A 12,719-nucleotide genomic window follows, 5' to 3' on the forward strand; every position below is an offset into this window, starting at 1 on the left:
CCTATACTTGATTCAAGTAAAAGTAATGAACAGTTTTCTCTGGTCACAGAATGACTTAACTTCAATTTGATGCTCAAGCAACTAACCAATAGGGGGCAGGAGAGCATCACTACTAACTCTGGTGCTTGTCCAGTTTAACAATTCTTATCTAACATTCCTAAGACTTAAAATATCATTGCGGCTGGCCTTAGTATTTGCATTTGCTGTACTAGAAGTAGTTGCTCAAATTTAGTGTGTTAATAAAGTGCTGTAACTCTTAGTAATGTTAATGAATCAAGCATTTTGATTAGCAAGACATGTTCAGGGGAAAAAGTTAAGATTGTGTATTCAAATGAAAGTCATTAAAATGAACACAGCGCTGAAAATGAAAATGTGACGTACATAAATGTCCCTATTATCGCAAGATAACAGAATGCTATTCAGGCAATTTTCCTGTAACCGAGCAGACCACTCGTTAATTGTCTGTCCCTTCCTTCTCACACTTCCCACTCAAAAGACTTTTGTCTCTGCTACTGTAATAGAAAAAGTTTAAAGGGCAGAGTCTGAAAAAGTTTGAGAATGACTCAGAATAAATTACCATTCAGAGATATCTAATGCTATATCACTTGTTTTTATTAATATAGTTTCAAATAGAAAATTATCTGTCTGATAATTTTCCATCCAATGTTGTTGACCAATGCATGTATCCTGAAACAGAGAGAGGAAGGAGAGAGGACTTTGCTTGCTCCCTGCCTCCCACAACAACCTTCAGGAGTCCTCAGAACCTTCAAGCAAACTATACAGCTTTGTGAATATAACTTACATCTTGGGGTTTTCCCAAAAACCTGCCCAAAAGGCCTTGTTTTTCTTAAGAATGGAAAGACTATAATTCACATTTCCCTTGTGAATAAAGCAGGGTAGGATGAGGTAAGGAGCCAGATTTGTGGATTTAAAGGGAAAGTGGGGAATTTAAAACAATGCTGTGTACTTGATTTTGATTCTTAAAGAATCCACTCCTTCCCACAGAAGTGATTTTTTTCACTAGTCCTGTTCCATATTTCTTTATCAACTGGAGTGGGTGTTACAATGAGAATTTACCAAGGAAGCCAATTTAATTGCACCCCTTTTCTCTCAATATCATAAACAGTTCCAGACATGCATGCCTGGGATAATGGAATGCCTATAACATGTTAAGTATAGCTCTCAGTTGTACAGTATATATGTGGTCTTAAGATCCAGGATAAGGAGAATTGCAATTATGTGGATGCTTTTGGAACCCTCTGTAACTCGTATGGGGCTTCCCAGATGGTGTAGTAGTAAAGAATCTGCTTACCAATGCAGGCGACTCAAGAGGTGCAGATTTGATACCAGGGTCAGGAAGATCCCCTGAGGAAGGAAATGGGAACCCACTCCAGTATTCCTGCCTGGGGGATCCCATGGACAGAGCAGCCTGGCAAGCTATAGTCCATGGGGTTGCAAAGAATCAGACACAGCTGTGACTGAGTGCACTCACATGCACACACACGCACACGCTCACACACACAGACACACACACACACACATAACTGGTTTGAGCCAGGATTTGTCTGTGACTTCATCTTTAAGGGAGTTAAAAATGGATCACACCTAGAAAGAAAGACTAGAGCCCAATCTTAAGATTGAGTGGGTGTGTCTAGATATAAGGTCTGCTTCAGATTGAGTACATGATGCACCAATTGCCTGTCCTTTCTCTGTTGTGGTTCCAGCCTTTCTTTTTCTTATTTCTGCTTCCCTTTTAAGCTCAGCCCTAACAACAGTTTCTCTCTCTCTTGCTCTTCTCTCTCATCTATATATGATCTACCTCAGCTGAAATCCAAGTTCCCAGCCATATTAGAATTTAGATGTCTGAGAACTCAGTTAAAGAACAACTATAAAAGGATTATCAAGTAACCTTTGTTGGATTTGGTAAAGAACACTAATTGTAAAGTTCAGAAAGTCTAGCTTTCTGTGTCAATTTTCAATTCTCAGAATTTTGTAAATATTTTCTTAGTATTAAATAATTAATTTACAATTAAAATGAAAATACTACAATCCTGCCCTTGGCAGTAGTGCTTTGAGCTTGTTTTGACAGATGGAGTAATGGATTTTTTCTAATCCATCTCTCTTGTCTAGTTCCTTCTGTGACCAATAGAACTCATTTGGTCAGTAGCCATGGAATTGAGTGATGCTAACCCACCCATATGGCAATTGAACTTGTAATCTTGACTTCATTAACACCATGCTCCAACCAGCTGAGCTAACAAGCCAGGAAAATCAAATTAGACACTATACAGGGCTCCTGGTTAATTGCATCTTCCTCTTTTGGATTCTTCATTAGAGCTACTTTCACCAATTACCATCTCTAAAAGGTGAGGATTGAGTCTATGTTCATTTTGCGCTTGTTTCATTTTTGGAAATTATAGAATGGAGTGTGTGATTTAAGTTCAGGTGGGAAAGACATGGACATATATCAGCAAAATTATGATACCTAGTGTTCTTTGTTAGAGACTGAAGTAGCACATTTCAAACATCCTAAGAGGAATGCTGCTGCATTTGTGGACAAAAAGGGTGATGAAAAGGTTTTGGCAGCTCTAGAAACTATTTTCTGTGTACCGCCTTCCCAATTTCTGAATCTTATTTCTGCCTTAAGTTCCTACCTTACTTCATGCTAGAATATATTTTTGTGCTTTCATCTGAACTCTGGCTTACAGATGAACTTGACTTCCATTCATGCTTAATGACCTGGCACCCCCGACACTATATCCTGAAGTTTAAATCTATTGTGGCTGGAAACCTGACTTTCTAAGTAGCATGTCCAAATAACAACAATATGTCCGTGATTCTTGGTAATTAATCCAGTGTTCTATTTATTAGGCAACAGTGTGAACAGGACCTAATTCTTTCTTTGCTAACTGCCAGCAAGGATAATAATAGTTTTGCTAAATTTAATTCATTCTAATAATTAACATTTTGACATGTATGCATTTTTAAACTCCCAAGGCACTTACTAGATTAATGTTTTGTGATGAACCATCATCTCAACAATATTGTGGATGAAATGTTTAAATAGGCTCAATCTTTGAATCCATTGTTGGTATTGTTTTAGGATGTATTGTTTAAGATGTTGATTATGTTGATTTTTGAGGTGCAGAGGAGTTGATGATTATGGGCTCTTTGAATGTCTCAATGCAACCGTTAAGTTGTATTCCTCTGTCAGTTAAGACAATTTAGTAGATAATTTATTAGAATAAAATATAAACAGAATAATATTGCTGATCATTATAAACCATCCTAGTATTCAAGTTGTGGAAGAGGAAAGTTAGTCTCATTTATTACTGGAAATATTAAGCATTATTTTATTGGAGGATAAAATCAAAGTTTATTTATTTTTTTCAATTACATAGAGATCATCCACTTCAACTTCATTATCCACATAGAAAAACAAAAAGAAGAAAGGTTTAAAAATGTGCATAGTGAGAGAGGGATCTGCCCAAGCAACTAAGTATCAAGACCAAGGGTAGTACCCAGGTTTTCAGATGCTATGGTCTCAATTGAGCCCCCTCAAAACTGACCTGTTGAAATCCTAATTCCCAGTGTGACTGTATATGTGCCTTTGAGAAGGCAATTAAGGTTAAGTGAGGTCATAAGGGTGGGGCATTAATCCAATAGGACTAGTGTTCTAATAAGAAGAGACACAGAGATCCATCTCTCTCTCTCTCTCTCTCCCTCTCTCTTCCTCTCTGTGTCTCCACCTAAAGGAAAGTACATGTGAGTATATACCGTGAAGGTGGCCATTGTAAAATTCAGGAAGAGAAGCGTCACAGAAAACTGAACTTACTGCCACCATGATCTTGGACTTCTGAACTCAGTGTGAAAATAAATTTATATTGTTTAAGTCTCTCACTTCCAGGTATTTTGTTACAGTAGGAAGAACTGACTAATATACCAAGTTTCTGCTCAATGTTGTCTGTTATCCCACGCTACTACCTCTGTGGTTAACAAAAAGCTCACACTGCAGCTATGATGCACATTCAATAGCTGTCACAAGAGCTGACCACCTCTTAGGATAGAAAAATTAACTTTAAAATCAAATGATGACAATGATGGAAATGTGTGACAGATACTGGGTCTCTCCTAAGTTTATCTAGTGGCACAGACGCTAGCCCAAAGCAGGTGCTAAACTGCCTTGGGTCTCTCTCCTTTTCAACTTTCTTCATTTCATGCTGCTGCTGCTAAGTCGCTTCAGTCGTATCCGACTCTGTGTGACCCCATAGACGGCAGCCCACCAGGCTCCCCCGTCCCTGGGATTCTCCAGGCAAGAACACTGGAGTGGGTTGCCATTTCCTTCTCCAATGAATGAAAGTGAAAAGTGAAAGTGAAGTCATTCAGTCGTGTCCGACTCTTAGCGACCCCATGGACTGTAGCCCACCAGGCTCCTTCATCCATGGGATTTTCCAGGCAAGTGTACTGGAGTAGGGTGCCATTGCCTTCTCCTCTTCATTTCATAGGCATTTTCAAAACTAGTCATTTTGTAATTTTATCTGATGGTTCCTTCCATAACATCTCTGGAAAAGGTAGAGTTATATCACTTTTTCTTGTCCATTTTCCATGCAAAATTCTTGTCAGGTTCCTGACCAGTAAGTAGCCTGTAAGATCTGGTTAATGGACAATTAGAAAGGGGGGGAAAATAACAATTCAGAAAAATTCTTTAAGCATGATATAGATGAAAATTTAAGTTTTTTTTTTTTGCCTTAGAAGAACTAGTGGTATATATTTTATATTTCCGATTTTTTGTAGATTGTATCATGTAAGGCATGAAAATGACACAGTCTTGAATGATGAAATTATAGCAATATTTCCTGAATAATCTCATTTGGTGAATGAAATACCTTTTTTTCCCCCAATACTTGCATAAAATCAACCCTTGATTTAAGATCTTATTTAGGAATAAACTTTCTAAATTACAGTAAGACCAAAAATTATAATCTCACATTCTATGCTCACCACTGCTCCTAAAGTTTAGTTTAGGTACAAAATTTCTAATGAGCGTTATAATATGATTTCATTCAAATTACATTAGGAAAGCTACAAAAATATGATAAATTTATTTGATTTGTATTTGGGTCACAAAGAATACATGACCTTCTCAGTTTCCTTTCAGCCGTGAAGAAATCAAATGCAATGTTTTCTTTAATTTCACTTGCAGTTTCAGTTGGGGTTATCTAAGGGTCTATTATCTCCAACAGAGACATTGTCACAGTAAAGGATATTGGAACCAATGAAGGAAAATACCCAAAGACATCTGATGGCAAAGATACATGTGGTGTTTATTAGTAAGTTAGTGATGCTTAATTAATTACATTTTTAATTTCATAAGAACTCTTACTGAAACTATTAGTGAAAATTGGTTGTGTATACTCTTATGGGTGCTATTAAGGAGATCATTCCTGAGTGTTCATTGGAAGGACTGATGTTAAAGATGAAACTCCAATACTTTGGCCACCTGATACGAAGAGCTGACTCATTTGAAAAGACCCTGATATTGGGAAAGACTCAAGGCAGGAGGAGAAGGGGACGACAGGGGATAAGATGGTTGGATGGCATCACTGACTCAATGGACGTGAGTTTCGGTAAACTCCAGGAGTTGGTGATAGACAGGGAGGCCTGGAGTGCTGCGGTTCATGAGGTCACAAAGAGTTGGACAGGACTGAGCGACTGAACTGAACTGAAGGAGCTCTCATTTCTATTCCCTTACTGCTGCTGCTACTGTGTCGCTTCAGTCATGTCCGACCCTGTGCGACCCCATAGACGGCAGCCCACCAGGCTCCCCCATCCCTGGGATTCTCCAGGCAAGAACACTGGAGTGGGTTGCCATTTCCTTCTCCAATGCATGAAAGTGGAAAGTGGAAAGTGGAAAGTGAAAATGAAGCCACTCAGTCGTGTCGATTTTCCAGGCAAGAATACTGGAGTGGGGTGCCATTGCCTTCTCCATTCCCTTACTAGCACCTGTATATGGCATTTAATCCTGCACAGGGAATGTAACTATATAATATAGGATGTAAAGGATTTGTTCTTTCCTTTTTATTTGGCCTGGGTCTTCATAGTAATACAGATGACCCACATCTGCACACTGAAGCAATGGTTAACAAATATAAAGGAGTAGTGATTTCAAAATCCTTACCATGCTTTGCAGGACTCTGCCTCAAGGACCCTTCTTTCCCCACATTTCCTCTTACTCAGTACTATCTAATCATAGAGATTATTTTAGTTTCTGGAAGACACCAAACATATTTCTAACCTGGTCTTTTTAGTTTTTCTCTACCTGAAATGCTCTTCCATTAGAACTTTGCAGAGATATCTTTTTTTTTTTAATTTTATTTTTAAACTTTACATAATTGTATTAGTTTTGCCAAATATCAAAATGAATCTGCCACAGGTATACATGTGTTCCCCATCCTGAACCCTCCTCCCTCCTCCCTCCCCATACCATCCCTCTGGGTCGTCCCAGTGCACTAGCCCCAAGCATCCAGTATCGTGCATCGAACCTGGACTGGCAACTCATTTCTTACATGATATTTTACATGTTTCAATGTCATTTTCCCAAATCTTCCCACCCTCTCCCTATCCCACAGAGTCCATAACACTGTTCTATACATCAGTGTCTCTTTTGCTGTCTCGTACACCGGGTTATTGTTACCATCTTTCTAAATTCCATATATATGCGTTAGTATACTATATTTATGTTTTTCCTTCTGGCTTACTTCACTCTGTATAATAGGCTCCAGTTTCATCCACCTCATTAGAACTGATTCAAATGTATTCTTTTTAATGGCTGAGTAATACTCCATTGTGTATATGTACCATAGCTTTCTTATCCATTCATCTGCTGATGGGCATCTAGGTTGCTTCCATGTCCTGGCTATTATAAACAGTGCTGCGATGAACATTGGGGTACACGTGTCTCTTTCTCTTCTGGTTTCCTCAGTGTGTATGCCCAGCAGTGGGATTGCTGGATCATAAGGCAGTTCTATTTCCAGTTTTTTAAGGAATCTCCACACTGTTCTCCCACCTCCCAGAATATTGGAAATAAAATCAAAAATAAACAAATGGGACCTAATTAACCTTAAAAGCTTCTGCACATCAAAGGAAACTATTAGCAAGGTGAAAAGACAGCCTTCAGAATGGGAGAAAATAATAGCAAATGAAGCAACTGACAAACAACTAATCTCAAAAATATACAAGCAACTCCTACAGCTCAACTCCAGAAAAATAAATGACCCAATCAAAAAATGGGCCAAAGAACTAAATAGACATTTCTCCAAAGAAGACATACAGATGGCTAACAAACACATGAAAAGATGCTCAACATCACTCATTATCAGAGAAATGCAAGTCAAAACCACTATGAGGTACCATTTCACACCAGTCAGAATGGCTGCGATCCAAAAGTCTACAAATAATAAATGCTGGAGAGGGTGTGGAGAAAAGGGAACCCTCTTACACTGTTGGTGGGAATGCAAACTAGTACAGAGATATCTTTTTATCTGTCAGACCTTAGCTCTAATGATACCTCTTCAAGAAGGTCTTTCCTCATCTTCCATATCTAAACAATGCATCTTCCTTTCACAACCAGTTTAGCTTCATTGCCAATATTTTTTTCAAAGCGTTTATCACTATTTGTAGTTATCAGTCTTCCATATTTAAAGAAACTTATGCATATTATTATTGTATCCCAAATAACTAGAGTAGAGCATTGTATTTATTAGACCATCAATAAGTGTTACATATATTGAATAATTACATGCCGTTGTTGTTGTTTAGTTGCTCAGTTATATCTGACTCTTTTGCAACCCCATGGACTGTAGCCCCTCCCCCTGCCCCAGGCTCCTTTGTCCATGGGATTTCCTAGGCAAGAATATTGGAGTGGGTTGACATTTCCTTTTCCAGGGAAACCTTCCCAACCCGGGGATTGACCTGAGTCTTCCAAATTGTAGATGGATTCTTTACCACTGAGTCACCAGTGAAGCCCTGTATGTCCATACATAAGAAATATTAGAAAGTATGTTCAGTTCAGTTCAGTTCAGTCGCTCAGTTGTATCTTACTCTTTGCGACCCCATGGACCACAGCACTCCAGGCCTCCCTGTCCATCACCGACTCCTAGAGTCCACCCAAACCTGTGTCCATTAAGTCGGTGATGCCATCCAACCATCTCATCCTCTGTCATCCCCTTCTCCTCCTGCCCTCAATCTTTCCCAGCATCAGGGTCTTTTAAACTGAGTCAACTCTTCACATAGGGGGCCAAAGTATTGGAGTTTCAGCTTCAACATCAGTCCTACCAACGAACACCCAGGACTGATCTCCTTTAGGATGGAGTGGTTGGATCTCCTTGCAGTCCAAGGGACTCTCAAGAGTCTTCTCCAAAACCACAGTTCAGAAGCATCAATTCTTTGGTGCTCAGCTTTCTTTATCGGCCAACTCTCACATCCATACATGGCTACTGGAAAAAAATAGCCTTGACTAGATGGACCTTTGTTGGCAAAGTACTGTCTCTGCTATTTAATATACTGCCTAGTTTGGTCATAACTTTCCTTCCAAGGAGTAAGCATCTTTTAATTTCATGGCTGTAGTTTACCATCTGCAGTGATTTTGGAGGCCCCCCCCCAATAAAGTCATCCACTGTTTCCCCTGTTTCCCCATCGATTTCCCATGAAGTGATGGGACCGGATGCCATGATCTAAGTTTTCTGAATGTTCAGCTTTAAGCCAACTTTTTCACTCCCCTCTTTCACTTTCATCAAGAGGCTCTTTAGCTCCTCTTCACTTTCTGCCATAAGGGTGCTGTCATCTGCATATCTGAGGCTATTGATATTTCTCCCGGCATCTTGATTCTAGCTTGTTCTTCATCCAGTCCAGTGTTTCTCATGATGCACTCTGCATATAAGTTAAATAAGCAGGGTGACAATATACAGCCTTGACATACTCCTTTTCCGATTTGAACCAGTCTGTTGTTCCATGTCCAGTTCTAACTATTGCTTCCTGACCTGCATACAGGTTTCTCAAGAGGCAGGTCAGGTGGTCTGGTATTCCCATCTCTTCCACAATTTCCCACAGTTTATTGGGATCCACACAGTCAAAGGTTTTGGCATGGTCATTAAAGCAGAAATAGATGTTTTTCTGGAACTCTCTCGCTTTTTTGATGATCTAGTGGATATTGGCAATTTGATCTCTGATTCCTCTGCCTTTGCTAAAACCAGCTTGAACATCTGGAAGTTCATGGTTCACGTATTGCTGAAGCCTGGCTTGGAGAATTTTGAGCAGTACTTTACTAGTGTGTGAGATGAGTACAATTGTGTGGTAGCTGGAGCATTCTTTGACATTGCCTTTCTTTGGGACAGGAATGGAAACTGAGCTTTTTCCAGTCCTGTGGCCACTGCTAAGTTTTCCAAATTTGCTGACATACTGATTGTAGCACTTTCACAGCATCATCTTTTAGGATTTGAAATAGCTCAACTGGAATTCCATGACCTCCACTAGCTTTGTTTATAGTGATGGTTCCTAAGGCCCACTTGACTTCACATTCCAGAATGTCTCACTCTGGGAGCTTTATAGTGGACATCTGCTGAAGGTTCAGCTTCACTTTCTCTATGGACATCTTTTGACACATTTTCCCATACAATGTGAGTTCAAGTTGTTTTCTTCACTTGTAATTGCTCTAGGATTGGGCACCATCTCTAATTCTGAGTCATTTTCCATTTGTTTTGAGATGATGCCATTCCTAAAAAAATGCTTTCAAGGAATTTATGGATTGAAATATATTTAGATGAATAATATATTTTTTTTGTTTGCTTCTGTAGCCAAAACATGTAGGTGTGTAACGATGGTGTTCTTTAATTTGAAGTTGGTGCTTATGAGTTGTACTTATGGTTTTATTCACTTCAGTTCAGTTCACTTCAGTTGCTCAGTCATGTCCGACTCTTTGTAACCCCATGAATCACAGCACACCAGGCCTCTCTGTCCATCACCAACTCCCGGAGTTTACTCAAACTCATGTGCATCTAGTTGGTGTGCCATCCAGCCATCTCATCCTCCGTCATTCCCTTCTCCTCCTGCCCCCAACCCCTCCCAGCATCAGGGTCTCTTCCAATGAGTCAAGTCTTCGCAAGAGGTGGCCAAAGTATTGGAGTTTCAGCTTTAGCATCAGTCCTTCCAATGAACACCCAGGACTGACCTCCTTTAGAATGGACTGGTTGGATCTCCTTGTAGTCCAAGGGACTCTCAAGAGGCTTCTCCAACACCACAGTTCAAAAGCATCAATTCTTCGGTGCTAAGCTTTCTTCACAGTCCAACTGTCACATCCATACATGACCACTGGAAAAACCATAGCCTTGACTAGATGGACCTTTGTTGGCAAAGTAATGTCTCTGCTTTTAAATATGCTATCTAGGTTGGTCTTAACTTTCCTTCCAAGGAGTAAACGTCTTTTAATTTCATGGCTGCAATCACCATCTGCAGTGATATTGGAGCCCAAAAAAATAAAGTCTGACACTGCTTCCACTGTTTTCCTATCTACTTCCCATGAAATGGTGGGACCAGATGCCATAATCTTAGTTTCTGAATGTTGAGCTTTAAGCCAACATTTTCACTCTCTTCTTTCACTTTCATCAAGAGGCTCTTTAGCTCCTCTTCACTTTCTGCCATAAGGGTGGTGTCATCTGCATATCTGAAGTTATTGATATTTCTCCCAGCAATCTGATTCCAGCTTGTGCTTCTTCCAGCCCAGCACTTCTCTTGATGTACTCTGTGTATAAGTTAAATAAGCAGGGTGACAATATAGTTTATTCATTAATGAAATAATTACTTAATGCTTGCTAGGTACCAGATACTTAGGCAGAAACTGGAATTTTGGGGTAAGAAATACACACAGTTCCTTCTCTCAGTGAGATCACAGATAGTAGAAGAGGGAGGAAGTAACAAGTAAGTAGGAATAAATGTATAATTACGAAGTGGATGATTCCATTAATAACTGAGCTGGTTTGAGCATTATGGAGTGAAGCTGGAAACAACTGAAGGATGTCAGGAAGAGCTCTCTAATGAGGTGAAATTTAATCCAAAATTAGAAGCATAAGAAGAAAAAAGTAGTTGCTGTCATAGTGTGGCCTGAGACAAATACCATTTCTTACGCCGGTTCTTTATTTTCAGTGTATAAACACATTAAAAACCACTTTTGAAACCAACCACTGGTATCATAATGGTCTCGCCACAGCTGATGTGTTTTCTTCTTACCGCTTCTCTTTAGAATCAAATGCCAAGTGGAGTATCCGTTTTCTAGCAGTCTGTCAGGATAAGTTGCTCACTGGAAACTGGGATCAATTCTAAATCTGACAACATAGTGGAATGTTCAGTTAACATTAAAGTGCCTTTTAGAGAGCACAAGGGAGCTCTGAATAGGCTAATCACTTTTTCCAGAAGGCACCTGCGATTTCACTAATTTGCCTCTGAGGAAGTCCATGAAGAGCAAAAGAAGAACATAAGGCACTCAGTAGCTGAAGTAGGTAAACTGCTGTTATGCATTTGTTTTCTCTTTATTCATCATTTTGCAAGAGGAGCTATAAATTGGTCAGTAACAAGGATGCTTGAAATGTTTTTTTATATATTTTTTTTTGTTGGAATCTGTGGGGTATTGGGTCATATATCTATATGTGCAAAGATTATTTGGAGACAGTGATGCTCCAGAATGAAGCATAAATATGTAGTATGCTAGAAAATTTTCAAGTCTGAAAAGTTTTTGTGCTAAAAGCCCTGCTTGTTTCAACAGAATTCTGTGATAAATACTTAGTACACTTGCCAGGGGTGTGCTAAAGTAAATACGAGGGAAAATGCTCAGAGTACCTCTAAAGCAGAAACTAAAAAATCTCAGTTCTGATGATAACATAAATCCAAACCAAACCAAAAAATCCATGGTAATGTGTACACACACACACACATATGCACACACAGAAACACAAACATGCACACTTGTGCATTAGTGTGTGCTTAAAAAACAACTCATAAAAGTTCAGTTCAGTTGCTCAGTCATGTCTGACTCTTTGTGACCCCATGAATCACAGCACACCAGGCCTCCCTGTCCATCACCAATTCCCGGGATCCACCCAAACCCATGTCCATTGAGTCTGTGATGCCATCCACCCATCTCATCCTCTGTCGTCCCCTTCTCCTCCTGCCCTCAATCTTTTCCAGCATCAGGGTCTTTTCAAAATGAGTCAGCTCTTCATATCAGGTGGCCAAAGTACTGGAGGTTCAGCTTCAGCATCAGTCCTTCCAATCAATACTCAGGACTGATTTCCTTCAGGATGGACTGGTTGGATCTCCTTGCAATCCAAGGGACTCTCAAGAGGCTTCCCCAACACCACAGTTCAAAAGCATCAATTCTTTGGTGCTCAGCTTTCTTCACAGTCCAACTCTCACATCCATACATGACCACTGGAAAAACCATAGCCTTGACTAGACAGACCTTTGTTGACAAAGTAATGTCTCTGCTTTTCAATATGCTGTCTAGGTTGGTCATAACCTTCCTTCCAAGGACTTTGGAGCTGAGAAAAATAAGAGCAGCCACTGTTTCCCCACTTGTAAAAGACTTTTGGACAAATAACTTTCAATTTTCATATCATTTGACTGAATAAACAATTTATTTCTGGGGATATGGATTCTTAGACAGTAATTCA

The 12,719-nt window shown here is 39.6% G+C and overlaps 1 long non-coding RNA gene across 1 annotated transcript in view; it reads left to right on the top strand.

Moving 5' to 3' along the window:
* The first annotated feature begins 9,616 nt into the window (after window positions 1–9,616).
* The window catches only part of LOC132345755 (uncharacterized), a 32,413-nt gene continuing 29,310 nt past the window's right edge, over window positions 9,617–12,719 (top strand). The window contains exon 1 of the long non-coding RNA XR_009495278.1: window positions 9,617–9,674. This is a non-coding gene — a long non-coding RNA (uncharacterized lncRNA). The remainder of the gene's footprint in view (window positions 9,675–12,719) is intronic.

Source organism: Bos taurus, chromosome 1 (genome assembly GCF_002263795.3).
Source record: "Bos taurus isolate L1 Dominette 01449 registration number 42190680 breed Hereford chromosome 1, ARS-UCD2.0, whole genome shotgun sequence".
NCBI classification, from domain to species: domain Eukaryota; kingdom Metazoa; phylum Chordata; class Mammalia; order Artiodactyla; family Bovidae; genus Bos; species Bos taurus.